A 13,812-nucleotide genomic window follows, 5' to 3' on the forward strand; every position below is an offset into this window, starting at 1 on the left:
AAGGGATAAAAGAAAACAGTTGTTATTTAAGGACTAAGGGGACAGATACATTCTTGGGGTTTTAGGGAGTTTCAGCAGAGGCCATTTCTTTATTTTTTTTTTTTTTTTGAGTTGGAGTCTCACTCTGTCACCCAGACGAGTGCAGTGGCCGCTCCCAGCCACCGCAGCCTTGACCTGCTGGGCTCCGATGATCCTTCCACCTCAGCCTTCCAAGTAACTGGAACTACAGGCCCGCGCTACCACGGCCGGCTAATTTTTTTGATTTATTGTAGAGATGAGGTCTTGCCAAGTTGCCCAGGTGGGTCTCAAACCCGCGGACTCAGGCAATCCACTCACCTCAACCTCCCAAAGCACTGGGATTACAGGCTGAGCCACCAAGCCCAGCGAGAGGCCATTTCTTATCTATGTTCGGCAGAGGCTTCTCCAGGGAAATGCAGTTTTTCTTTGCATCTCCTGCTTTTCAAGGGCTCAATGCAGATGGTCATGCTCCTTTCGGTAACAGCAACAGTTACTAGATTTCAAGGGCAGTGAAGGGAGAGAAGTGAAAATGCATTTTTAAATTCAAGTGGTTTCTATATTTAGCCTAACTCCATTAAAGTTTCTTAACCTTTAAAATGGAAAGGAATCAAAATAGCTCAGAAATTTGAAATTCCCATGACAAAGGGAACTCTTTGTACAGTGCCTACATCAGCTCTCTGCCAAGCTCAAATAAGAAGAAACTACCCAGAGGAGAAAGAACTAGGAAAATAATTCTGACAATTAAAAAAAAAGGAGTTCTCTAACATCCCCAAAAGACCACACTAACTCTTCTGCAATGTACTCAAAGTGAAGTGAGATCTTTGAAATTCCAGAGACAGAATTCAAAAGGTTGGTTATAAAATTGCTTGATGAGCTTTAAAAGAAATTTGAAAATCAACATAAAGAAATTTAAAAAACTATTCAGGACATGAATAAAAATTCTCCAAAGATACAGACACCTTAAAAAAAAAAAAGCTGAAATTTTGGAAATGAAAGAATAATTTAGGGAAGGACAAAATGCAGTGAAAAGTTTTAAGAATAGACTAGAAAAAGCAGAAGGATCTCAGAACTTGAACACAAGGCTTTCTAATTAACCCAACCAGACAACAATAAAGAAAAAAGAATCAAGAGAATGGAACAAATCTCCAAGAAATATGGGATTCTATAAAATGTCCAAATCTAAGACTCATAGGTATTCTTGAGGAAGAGGAGAAAACAACAGGTTTGGAAAACCTATCTGAGGGAATAATGGAGGAAAACTTCCCCGGCTTTGCTAGAGAATTAAACATCTAAATGCAAAAAACCCTAAAAGAATCCCCAGAACATTTGTTTCCAAAAGGTCATCCCCAGCCATATAATCATCCAACTATACAAACTTAATGTGAAGGAAAGAATTTTAAGAGCAGTGAGACAAAAGTATCAAATAAATTACAAAGGTAAACCTATCAGATCAACAGCAGACTTCTCAGAAGAAACCCTACAAGACAGAAGGAAGTGAGGCTCCATCTTTAATTACCCTAAACAGAATAAGTTAGCTAAGGATTCTGTATCTCACAAAGCTGTTTCATAAATGAAGAATAAATGAACTCTTCCTTATTTAAGCAAAGACTGAGGGAATTTTTCATCACTGACTGGCTCTAAAAAAATACTGAAACACAAGATCAAAATACATGAGTAGAAAAATGTTGGAAGTCATAAAGCTCAAGGCCTTAAGGAACAACAACACAATAGAGAAAGAAAGAAATAAAGCAATGTTTACAAAAAGTTTCATGAATAGAATCGTACCTTACATATCATTATTAACTCTGACTGTAAATAGTCTCAATGCCCCCACTAAAAATATATAGACTGGAAGAATGGATTTTAAAAAACCCAAATATCTGCTGCCTTCACACGCAAAGACCACTTAACACACAAAGACTTCTATAGACTCAAGGTAAAGGGATGAGGAAAAATATTCCATGCAAATGGAAACCAAAAATGAGCAGGAGTAGCCATTCTCATATCAGACAAAACAAACTTTAAATTAACAACAGTAAAAAAAAAAGACAAAGATGGCTATTATATGATGATAAAGGCCAATACAATGATAAGACGACAATTTTAAATATATATGCACCTAACACCAAAGCCCCCAGCTTTATAAAGCAAATTCTACTAGACCTAAAAAGAAGATAGACAGCAATACAATAATAGTGGGAGACTTCGACATTCCACTGTTAGCAATAGATAGATCATCAAGGCAGAAAGTCAACAAACAAACACTGGAGTTAAACAGGACTCTAGAGGAAATGAAACTAACAGACATCTGCAGAACATTCTATCCCAAAACTACAGAATACACATTTTTTTCTCATCAGCACATGGAACATTCTCCAAGATAGAGAATGTTCCATTATATGGTAGGCCACAGATCAATCTCAGTAAATTAAAAAGAAATCAAAATCAAATCAAGAACCATCTCAGACCACAGTGGAATAAAGCTAGAAATTAACTCCAAGAAGGATTTGTGAAACCAACAAAGATATGGAAGTTAAAGAATTTGCTGCTGAATGATCCTTGGGTTAACAATGAAATCAAGATGGAAGTTTAAAAATTCTTTGAAATGAATTACAACAATAAAACAAGTTATCAAAACCTCTGGGACATAGCCAAAGCTATGCTCAGAGGAAAAATTATAATGCAGAAGGCCAACATTAAAAGACTGTAGGATTACATGTCAACAACCTAACATCACACCTCAGGAACTAGAAAAACACAAACAAGCCAAACCTAAATCTAGCAGAAGAAAAGAAATAACAAAGATCAGAGCAAGGCTGGGTGCAGTGTCTCAAGTCTGTAATCCCAGCACTTTGGGAGGCTGAGGCAAGAGGACTGCCTGAGCCGAGAGGTTCAAGACCAGCCTAGGCAACTTGGTGAGACCTCGTGTCTACAATAAATCAAAAAATTAGCTGGGCATGGTAGTGGGTGCCTATAATTCCAACTACTTGGAAAGCTGAGGCGGAAGGATCGCCTGAGCCCAGCAGGTTGAGACTGTAGTGGCCATGAGCACGCTACTGCACTCCAGCCTGGGCAACAGAGTGAGACTCCGACTCAAAAAAAGTCTCTTTGGAAACATAAACAAAATTGAAAGAACACTAGCTAGATTAAGAAATAAAGAGAGAAGACTCAAATCAGCTCAATTGGAATGAAAAAAAAAAGACATCACAATTGATGCAACAGAAATTCAAAATATTATCCAAGACTCATGAACTTATCTATGCAAACATACTAGATAATCTAGAGGAAATGGATACATTCTTGGAAACATACAACTTTCCAATCATGAATCTGGAAGAAATTGAAACCCTGAACAGAACAATAGTGAGTAGCAAAATTAAAACAGTAATTAAAAGTGTCCCAACAATATCAAGTCCAAGACCTGATGGACTCAGCTGAGTTCTACCAGACCTTCAAGGAAGAGCTGCTACCAATTTTACTGAAGCTATTCCACAAGATTGAAGAAGAGGAAATCCTCCCTAACTCATTCGATGAGGTCAGTATCACTCTGTTACCAAAGCCAGGAAAAGACACAACGAAAAAAGAAAACTACAGATCAATATCCCTTATGAACACAGACACAAAAATTCTCAACATAATATTAGCAAACCAAATTTAACAACTCATAAAAAAAAAAATCCACCATGACGGAGTGGGTTTTATCCCAGGGATACAAGGGTGGTTCAACATATGCAAAATCAATAAATGTGATCCATTACATAAACAGAATTAAAAACAAAAATCATATTATGACTTCAATAGCTACAGAAGCAGCATTTAATAAAATCCAGCATACCTTTATTATAAAAACCCTTAGCAAAACAGGCATAGAAGGAACATTCTTCAAAATAATAAAAGTTCTATAAGACAAACCCAGAGCCAATGTCATCCTAAATGGAGAAAAGCTGAACACATTACCCCTCAGAACTGGAACAAGGCAAGGATGCCCACTTTCACCATGCCTATTCAACATAGTACTCCTGGCTAAAGCAATTAGGCAAGAGAAAGAAATAAAGGGTATCGGAATTGGAAAAGGAGAAATCAAACTATCTCTGTATGCCAACAATATTATTTTATACCTAGAGAACTCAAAAGACTCCCCTAAAAGGCCCCTGGACGTGATAAATGAATTCAGCAAAACTTCAGGATACAAAAATCAACACATGCAAATCGGTAGCACTGTTCTACACCAATAGTGACCAAGCTGAGAATCAAATCAATAACTGAATTCCATTTACAATAGCAGCCAAAAAACTATAATACCTAGAAATGTATTTAATCAAGAAGATAAAAGATCTCTACAAGGAGAACTACAAAACTCTGATAAAAGGAATTGCAGAGAACACAAACAAATGGAGAAACATCCCATGCTCATGAATTGGAAGAATCAACATTGTTAAAATGTCCATATTACCCAAAGTAATCTACAGATTCAATGCAACTCTATGAAACTACCAATGTCACTTTTCCAGAATTAGAAAAAACAATCCTCAAACTCATGGAACTAAAAAAGATCCAGAATAGCCAAAGCAATCCTAATCAAAAAGAACAAAGCTGGAGGCATTACATTACCTGACTTCAAATTATACTACAAGGCTGTAGTAACCAAAACAGCATGGTGCTGGTACAAGAGCAGACACATGGACCAATGGAACAGAATTGAGAATACAGAAATAAACCCAAATACCAACTGATCTTTGACAAAGCAGACAAAAGTATGCACTGGAGAATGAACACCCTATTCAAAAAATTGTGCTGGGAAAATTGGATAGCTATGTGCAGAAAAATGAAACTTGATGTCCATGTCTTTCCATATATAAAAATTAACTCAAGATGGATTTTAAATGTCAGACCTGAAACCATAAAGATCCTAGAAGAAATCAAACTGAAAATCTTCTCCACAGCAAAAGAAATAATCAACAGAGCAAATAGGCAACCTATTAAATGGGAGAAGATATTCACAAACTATACATCTGATAAAATATTAATATCTAGACTCCACAAAAAAACTCAAATCAGCAAGAAAAAAGCAAATAACCCCATTAAAAAGTGGGCACACAGTATGAACAGACATTTCTCAAAAGAAGGGATACAAATGGCCAACAACCATATGAAGAAATGCTCAACATTACTAATCATCAGGGAAATGCAAATTAAAACCACAAGGAGCCGGGCTCGGTGGCTCAGCCTGTAATCCCGTGCCTTTGGGAGGCTGAGGTGAGTGGATTGCCTGAGCCCGCGGGTTCGAGACCCTCCTGCACAGCGAGACCTCTTCTCTACAATAAATAAAAAAATCAGCCGGGCGTAGTAGCACATGCCTGTAATTCCGGCTACTTGGAAGGCTGAGGCAGAAGAATCGCTGGAGCCCAGCAGGTGGAGGCTGCGGTGGCCGGGAGCGGCCACTGCACTCCAGTCTGGGCGACAGAGTGAGACTCCAACTCAAAAAAAACAAAAACAAAAACACAAGGAGATCCACCTTACACCAGTCAGAATGGCCATTATTAAATCGAAAAACAATAGATGCTGGTGCGGATGTGGAGAAAAGGAAACACTTGTTGATGGGGGTGTAAATTAGTACAACCTCTATGAAATACAGTATGGAAATTTCTCAAAGTGCTAAAAGTAGATCTACCATTTGATCCAGCAAAAGACACCTGCACCCACATGTTCATCACAGCACAACTCATAATTGCAAAGATGCAGGATCAATCAATGCCCATCAACTGCTCAGTGGATAATGAAGATGTGGTATATAAACACGATGGAATACTATTCAGCTATCAAAAAGAATGAAATAATGTCTTTTGCAGCAACTTGGATGAATGGGAGAACATCATCCTAAGTGAACTAACGCAGGAACAGAAAACCAAACACTGCATGTTCTCACTTATAAGTGGGAGCCAAACTAAGGATCTGCAAAGGCATAGAGATGGGTATAATGAATGGACGCTGAAGACTCAGAAGTGGGGAGAAGGGGTGGAGAGACAAAAATCACCCCTGGACACACTTAAGCCCAGACTTCTTCACCACTACACAATGTAACCATGTAACTAAAAACTATTTGTACTCCCTACAGCTACTGAAATTTTAAAAAAGAAGAAATTTGCATTGGAGGGGGCAAAAGAAAAGTGCCTTTAGACTTTCCTGGATGCTTAAAACAATCTTAGTATAGTTTGTGTTTTCAAACCTTAACAAGTTGATTTTAAAATTCATCTGTAAGACTAAATATTTAAGAACAGCCATGAAAACCAGGCACGGTGACTCATGCTTGTAATCCCAGTGCACTGAGTTTCTTTGTGGACTCTAGATATTAATCTTTTATCAGATGTATAGTTTGTGAGGCAGGGGGAATGCTTGAGGCCAGGTGTTTGAGACCAGGCTGGGTAATATAGTGAGACCTTGTCTCTACAAGAAATTTAAAAAGTATTTAGGGCACAGTGGCACACTTGCCTGTAGTCTCTGGGCAGCGGGGTGAAACCCTATCTCAAAAAAAAAAAAAAGGTAGTATTGAAGTGGTATGAAAAGAAGAAATCTTGCCAGAGCAATCAGTCAAGAGAAGGAAATCAGGGGTACCCAAATAGGAAAAGAGGAAATCAAACTATTCCTCTCTGCAGATGATATGATCCTATATCTTGAAAATTCTAAGGAATCTGTCAAAATCCTCCTCACGCTGATAATCGACTTTGGGAACTTCTCAGGGTACAAAATCAATGTGCAAAAACACAATTGCATTTCTACACACCAGCAACAAGCAGAGTGCCAAATAAAAAGCACCATCCTATTCACAATACCCCCCCCCCACACACAAAAGAAATACCTTGACATCCAGCTAACCAGAGAAGTGAAAGACCTTTACGAGTACTACAAAATGCTGCTCAAAGAAATCAAGGATGACACAAACAAATGGAAAAACATTCCATTTTTATGGATTGGAAGAATCAATATCAAGATGTCCATCCTACCCAAGGCAATCTACAGATTCAATGCAATACCCATCAAATTGCCAACATCATTTTTCTCAGATCTGGAAACAACAATACAGAAATTCATCTGGAAACAAAACAGCGCAAATAGCCAAAACAATCTTCTGGCAAAGTGGGAAGTATCACACTTCCAGACTTTAAACTTTACTACAAGGCTACAGTAACCAAAACAGCCTGATACTGATACAAGAATAGACACATAGACCAATGGAATAGGACAGAGATTATGGAAGCAAAACCTCAATCTCTTAACCAACTCATCTTCGACAAAGCCAACAATCACAACCACTGGGGAAAGGAGACCATATTTAACAAATGGTGCTGGGAAAACTGCCTGACCACATGCAGAAGAATGAAGCAGGACCCTTGCCTATCACCATATGCAAAAATCAACTCCAAATGGATCAAAGACCAAAACGTAAAACCTCAAACTGTAAGAATCCTAGATGAAAACATAGGAAACACTCTTATGCACATTGGAGTAGGCAACCAATTCTTGATCAAATCCCCAAAAGTGAATGCCATAAAAGATAAGATAGACAAGTGGCAAGTGGAACTTCATCAAATTGAAAAGCTTTTTTTTTTTGAGTTAGGTCTCACTACATTGCCCAGGCTAGAGTGCAGAGGCACACTCACCGCCACCCCAGCATCGACCTGCTGGGCTCAGGCGATCATTCCACCTCAGCCTTCCAAGTAGCTAGAACTACAGGCACATGCCACCAGACCTGGCTAATTTTTGTGATTTATTGTAGAGACAAGGTCTCACCAAGTTGCCCAAGCTGGTCTCGAACCCATGGACTCGGGCAATCCTCTCACCTAGGCTTCCCAAAGTGCTGGGATTACAGGCTTGAGCCACCACGCCCAGCCCTGAAAAGCTTTTGTATAGCAAAAGAGACCATCAAGAGACAGCGCACAGAATGGGAAAAAAATATTTGTTAATTATGTATCTGACAAAGGTCTAACATCCAGGATCTGCAAGGAACTCAAATGAGTCGAAAGGAAGAAACAAACAACCCTATCAAAAAGTGGGCAAAGGACATAAACAGATACTTCTCAGAAGAAGATACACAACAGCCAACAGATACATGAAAAATGCTCAGCCTCACTAAACAGAGAAATGCAAACCAAAACTACAGTGAGATACCACCTAAGGATGGCCCTCATCAATAAATCAAAAAACAATAATGCTGGCAAGGGTGCACAGAAAAGGGAACTCTTCTACACTGTTGATGGGAGTGCAGGCTAGTTCAACCTCTGTGGAAAGCAGGCTGACAGTTCCTAAAAGAACTAAAAATTGACCTTCCATACAATCCAGCAGTACCTTTCCTGGGAATATGCCTGGAGGAACATACATTTTTCTACAAAAAAGACACCTGCACACACATTTATAGCTTCACTATTCACAATAACAAAAACATGGACCCAAGTCCACTGCACATCAAAAGTGGACTGGATAAAGAAAATGCAGTACATATACACAATGGTGTATCATGCAGCCAAGAAGAAAAAAAATCATGGACTTGGAGACCATCATTCTTAGTGATCTATCAAAGAAACAAAGAATTGAATACCCCATGGTCTCACTAATAAGTGAGCCCTAAACATGAGTCACTTTCACACAAGGAAGGGAATGGCAGTCACTGGGCACTGCCAGGGAAGGGAGGGTTGGGGGGGGACATAACAACACAAAAGGACCTGGTCCTATACCAGGAGACGTGAGAGCCAGTTGGAGGCCCAAACTTCACCTGCATGCAGCCAATTTGTGTAGTTAATCCTTACTTGTACCTCACACCTCTATCTTAAAAAAAGGTCCCAAAAGAGCTCTTGCATCACGACACTGCCCCAACTCACACAGCACTGTCTGTGAGGGAGTTTTTAGCTAGTAAACAAATAACTATTGGAATACCCTCCCTACTCACCTGATCTGGCCCTCAGTGACTTTTTCCTTTTTTCAAAAGAGGAAATCATTAAAACATACTTATCTGTACTAAACTTTTAGTACCATGGTAGAAGTGGTATTTCAGATTGGTGAAACTGTGCAAGAAGCTGTTGAATTTTCAGATATCCTAACCCAGCTTGCCCCTATCCTAACAGGCACACTTTCTAAAACAGATCTGGATTTTCAGAGTAAAAATGGAGTACAGTCTCCATAATGTTTTCTTCTTTTCTTATTGCCAGCTGTGTTCTTCAAGGAACCTCACACGAATGTCATGTTGCACAAATGTCGCCTTGCACAAATGTCACCTTGCAGGAGTGATGCCCTGCATGAATGTCCCAATTATGTCCACATCCTTCAAAGCAGCAGCCCGTTGGGTGTTCACACCCACAGTGAATTCTACCCTTCGAGGACAGACTCACAGAAAAGAATCATAGAGATCCTGAGTAGGCAACTTGGAGTGTGGTCAAGAAATGGGGTGAGGGGATGCATGTTGATCTGGTGAAAAAGCATACTTGCCCAGCAGATGTCCGTCCTTTGAGGACCTTTAAAGCACAAAGTCTATGGCAGGGGCCCTTCCTGGTTAGAGCTAAGACACTTCTGACCATACAATCTTGTTTGCTCCATGCAGATTCAGTTGACAACTGTTGCCATGACTTTTTTTTTTTTTTGAGTCAGAGTCTCACCCTGTTGCCTAGGCTGGAGTGCAGTGGCACTATCATGTCCACTGCAGCCTCGACCTGCTGGGCTCAGACAATCTTTCCACCTCAGCCTTCCAAGTAAGTGGAACCACAAACACGAGCCACCATGCCTGGCTAATCCCTTTTTTTTTAAATTGTAGAGATGAAGTCTTGCTAAGTTGTCTAGACTGGTCTCAAACTCCTGTACTCAAGCTTCTCATCTCTGCCTCCCAAAGTGCTAGGATTACAGGCATGAGGTATGGCACTCGGCCATGATGTAATTATTTTTTTTTTTTTAAGATTAGAAAATATCGTTTAGAAAGCAAATTTGAGGGAGAGAGAGAGAGAGAGGAGAGTCACCTCCCCAAGGTAGGGAAGGGGGCCAAAGCTTAAGAAAACATGGCCTGGCCATAGCTCAAAGAGCACATGGCCACACCATAGCTTAGCAAGGCAATGGCTGCAATGGCCTGGCGAAGGTGGCCGTTTGCTTGTAGTTGAGTCCTTTGAATCCTTCCCTTTAAAAAATTTATATTTTATTTTAAAGATGTGGGGTACAATTCAGGATTAGGTATACAAGTGACATCGTACAGGCAAAGTTTGGGCCTCTCTTTCGTCCCCACTTTGTCTGGTTTAAGATCAGGTACCCTTATTGATGTTATGTGCCCCCTGCACTCTGGCAATATCCTGCTACTGCCAACCCCTTAGTGATGTAATTTTTAAGTCCCCTTTCACTTGCAAAAAATGTCCAGGTTTGGATGACAAATTATATGGTCACTCTGCCCGTCGGCTTCAGATGAGGGCGGGGGCTACACCTGTCTGGTGCCTAGCATAACAGTAAGGTCTAAATAAATAACTGCTGAATGGACAGTCTAGTCCATACAGAACTTTTATGTGAATTTGTTATGAAGTAGGGATCTATCTTTTTATGTCTTCTAGCTGACCCAGTGCCATAAATTATCATCGTTATCTGTTACACACCAATCTGAAATACTGCCTCAATCATATACGAAAGTTCAATATCTATAGATCTGTTCTAGGATTCGATTTGGACTATTTGTTCTGCATGCACATAAATTTGTTTAGCTTACGGAATCAATATTTGAATCATGAATTATTTATATTATCTGTTAATAGAACACATCTATGGAATATTTTTCTTACTTGAGGTCCTGTTCCAGAGGGCAGCAGTATCAGCAGCAGTGGGAGTGGGCCATTCATGCATCCGTCAGCAAAGTACTAGTGTTCCACGTCCTGGTCCTCACTCGGCCCTCAGTCAGCGCCATCATTCGCGCTTGCACCCTCAGCCCCACAGAACTGCAGCTTTGTAGCCTTTGACCAACATCGCCCCGTTTCCTCCACCTCCACACCTGATACATGAAACAATTTTAACGTTCTAAATCCCAGGATAAAAACCATCTTCCCATAAGAGACCATGGGGTTTCGGCTCTGTAGGAAAGCATTATCTAATAGCCAAATCTGTTCAGAAATAAATCATTTCTTCCTCCGTTGCTTGGGTTGGTCTCGAACTCTCAGCCTCAAGCAATCCTCCTGCCTCAGCCTCCCAAAGTGCTGGCATTACAGGTGTGAGCCACAACACCCAGCTCTGTGCCTACAATTTAAAGTATCAAAGCACGTACCCACTGCACTACCGCCTGGGCGATGGAGTGAGGCTCCAACTAAAAAAATAAATAAATAATCAAAGCAAAGACTGTCAGATCTCCAACTCAGGAGGCCACTGGGGGGATTTAATCTTTATGCAGCATCAGCAGTCAGCAAGAAATTAGTATAGGGTAAATTTAAATTTCTGCTTTCATTTGGCAAAACAAATCTAGTTCATTTTCCTTCCATTATATTCATACAGTAACTCATTGTGCAAGTTTTGTTTATTTTGGTTTTTTTGAGTTGGAGTCTCACTCCGTCGCCCAAACTGGAGTGTAGTAACACTCCCACCACTGCAGCCTCGACCTGCTGGGCTCTGGCAATCCTTCCGCCTCAGCCCTCCAAGTAGCTGGAACTACAGGTGTGCGCTACCACGCCCAGCTAATTTGTTTTTTTTTTTGGATTTATTGTAGAGACAAGGTCTCACACCAAGTTGCCCGGGTGGGTCTCGAACCCCTGGGCTCGGGCAATCCACTCACCTCGGCCTCCCAAAGTGCTGAGATTACAGGCAGAGCCACCGAGCCCGGCCTCATTGTACAAGTTTTTAATTTTCGCTCACTTTATTTTATAGAAGTGCTAAGGTAGACCAGCAGTTCTCAAAGTGTGGTCCACAGATTCTCAGATCCCAGGACCCTGAGGGAGTTCTGTGATGTCACAACTACTTTCATAATGACAGGAAGACATTATTTATTATTTGCCTTTGGAACTGTGTTGCTATTTGGACTAAAGCAACAGTATATGAAACCACTGACGTCTCAGCCAAACTGAGGCAGCTGTACCCAACTGTACTAGTGATCATTGCACTCTCCACTGCCAAGTTCTCATGGTTAAAAAACAAAAACAAGTCAAATTAGCCAGGCATGATGTGCACTTGAAGTCCCAGCTACTTGGGAAACTAGCTGGAGGATGCTTGACTCCTGGAATTCGAGGCTGCAGTGAACTAAAATTGTGCCACTGTACTCCAGCCTTGGCAACTTCACTTAAAAAATGTTCTTGAAAAAGCAGTAATCACTGACTTTATTAGCTCTCTACCCTGAGCCCACATCTTTCTAATATTCCATGTAACAAAATTGGAAAATACATAAAATGCTTTTGTTGCATACCAAAGTAGTGATTGGAGACAAGCCCTTGACTGAGTTGCAAGCCACACTAACAGCTTTTTCCATAGAATGTCATTTTTCCTTGAAAAAATACCTGACAAACTATGGTCATTCATATGTAGCTTTTTGGCAGGCACTTCTTTGAATATAAATAAAGCATGTCAATTTAAGGAAAACTAACAATGTTTATTGCTCAATGATAAAGGTTGCACTTTCCCATGAATATCAGAAGTTTTGCAAACTTGTATGTCATCCAGACTAAACAGCCTGCCACCACTTAAGATATTTCTGATGAGACCGGTGGTGATATTAATAAGCGTGAATTTTTGATACTATATAATGAAATGTGTCAACATTTGCAAGATCTGTGTACTTTAGTGAAGCAATATTTTCCAAATGATCAATGCATGGAGTTACAAAATTATTCACTGGTAAAAGATCCATTCAAAGTGCAAAATAGAAAAATAAATTTTAGTGTAATCAAATTAGGAAAAGTTCTTAAAAGTTAATTGATAGTTTCAGATTCCACAAGAAGGCAACTAACCTTTTGTCATGTTTGGTGTGGAATTAAAGAATAATACCCACAATTATCTGAACACCTATAAAAACTCACTATTTTCTACTATATATTTGTGTAAAGTCAGATTTTCTTCAACAACAAAAAACGAAAAACACAGATCCAAACATACTGAGTATAGACGCAGCTATTAAATTCTAGCTATCTTCTATTAACCTATCCATTGAGATTTGCAAAAATATAATGTACTTAAAAAAGTTTTTTTGGCCGGGTCTCAGTGGCTCAGCCTGTAATCCCAGTACTTTGGGAGGCCGAAGTGTGTGGATTGCCTGAGCCCAGAGGTTTAAGACCAGCTGGGTAACTTGGCGAGATCACGTCTCTACAAGAAATCAAAAATAGGCCAGGCATGGTAGCACGCGCCTGTAGTTTCTGCTACTTGGAAGGCTGAAGCAGAAGGATCACTGGAGCCCAGCAGGTCGACACTGGAGTGGCCGTGAGCATGCACTTCAGTCTGGGTGATGGAGTGAGACTTAAAAAAAATTTTTTTTTTAGTTTTGGAAACAATTTTGGGTTTACTGATAACTATTCTTTAAAATTATTTTCATTTCTGGCCATTGCCATATCTTCTTAAGCTTTGGCCCCCTCCCCTATCTTGGGGAGGTGAATCTCTTCTTTCCAATTGACTTTCTAAATTAACTGTATTTTCTAATATAAAAAATTTTCAATTCTAATATGGTATCAACAGATATCTCACATAAACAAAAGCTCTCAAAGTAATTCAGGAATCCAAAGAGGTACTATGACCAAAAAGTTTGGAAATGCTGTGTAAATCAAGTGATATTGGTCCTGGCACACCACACGAACTCACTTAAGTGTGTGC

Source organism: Carlito syrichta, unplaced genomic scaffold (assembly GCF_000164805.1).
Source record: "Carlito syrichta isolate Samal-C Ts95f unplaced genomic scaffold, Tarsius_syrichta-2.0.1 Scaffold261545, whole genome shotgun sequence".
Classification (NCBI taxonomy): Eukaryota; Metazoa; Chordata; class Mammalia; order Primates; family Tarsiidae; genus Carlito; species Carlito syrichta.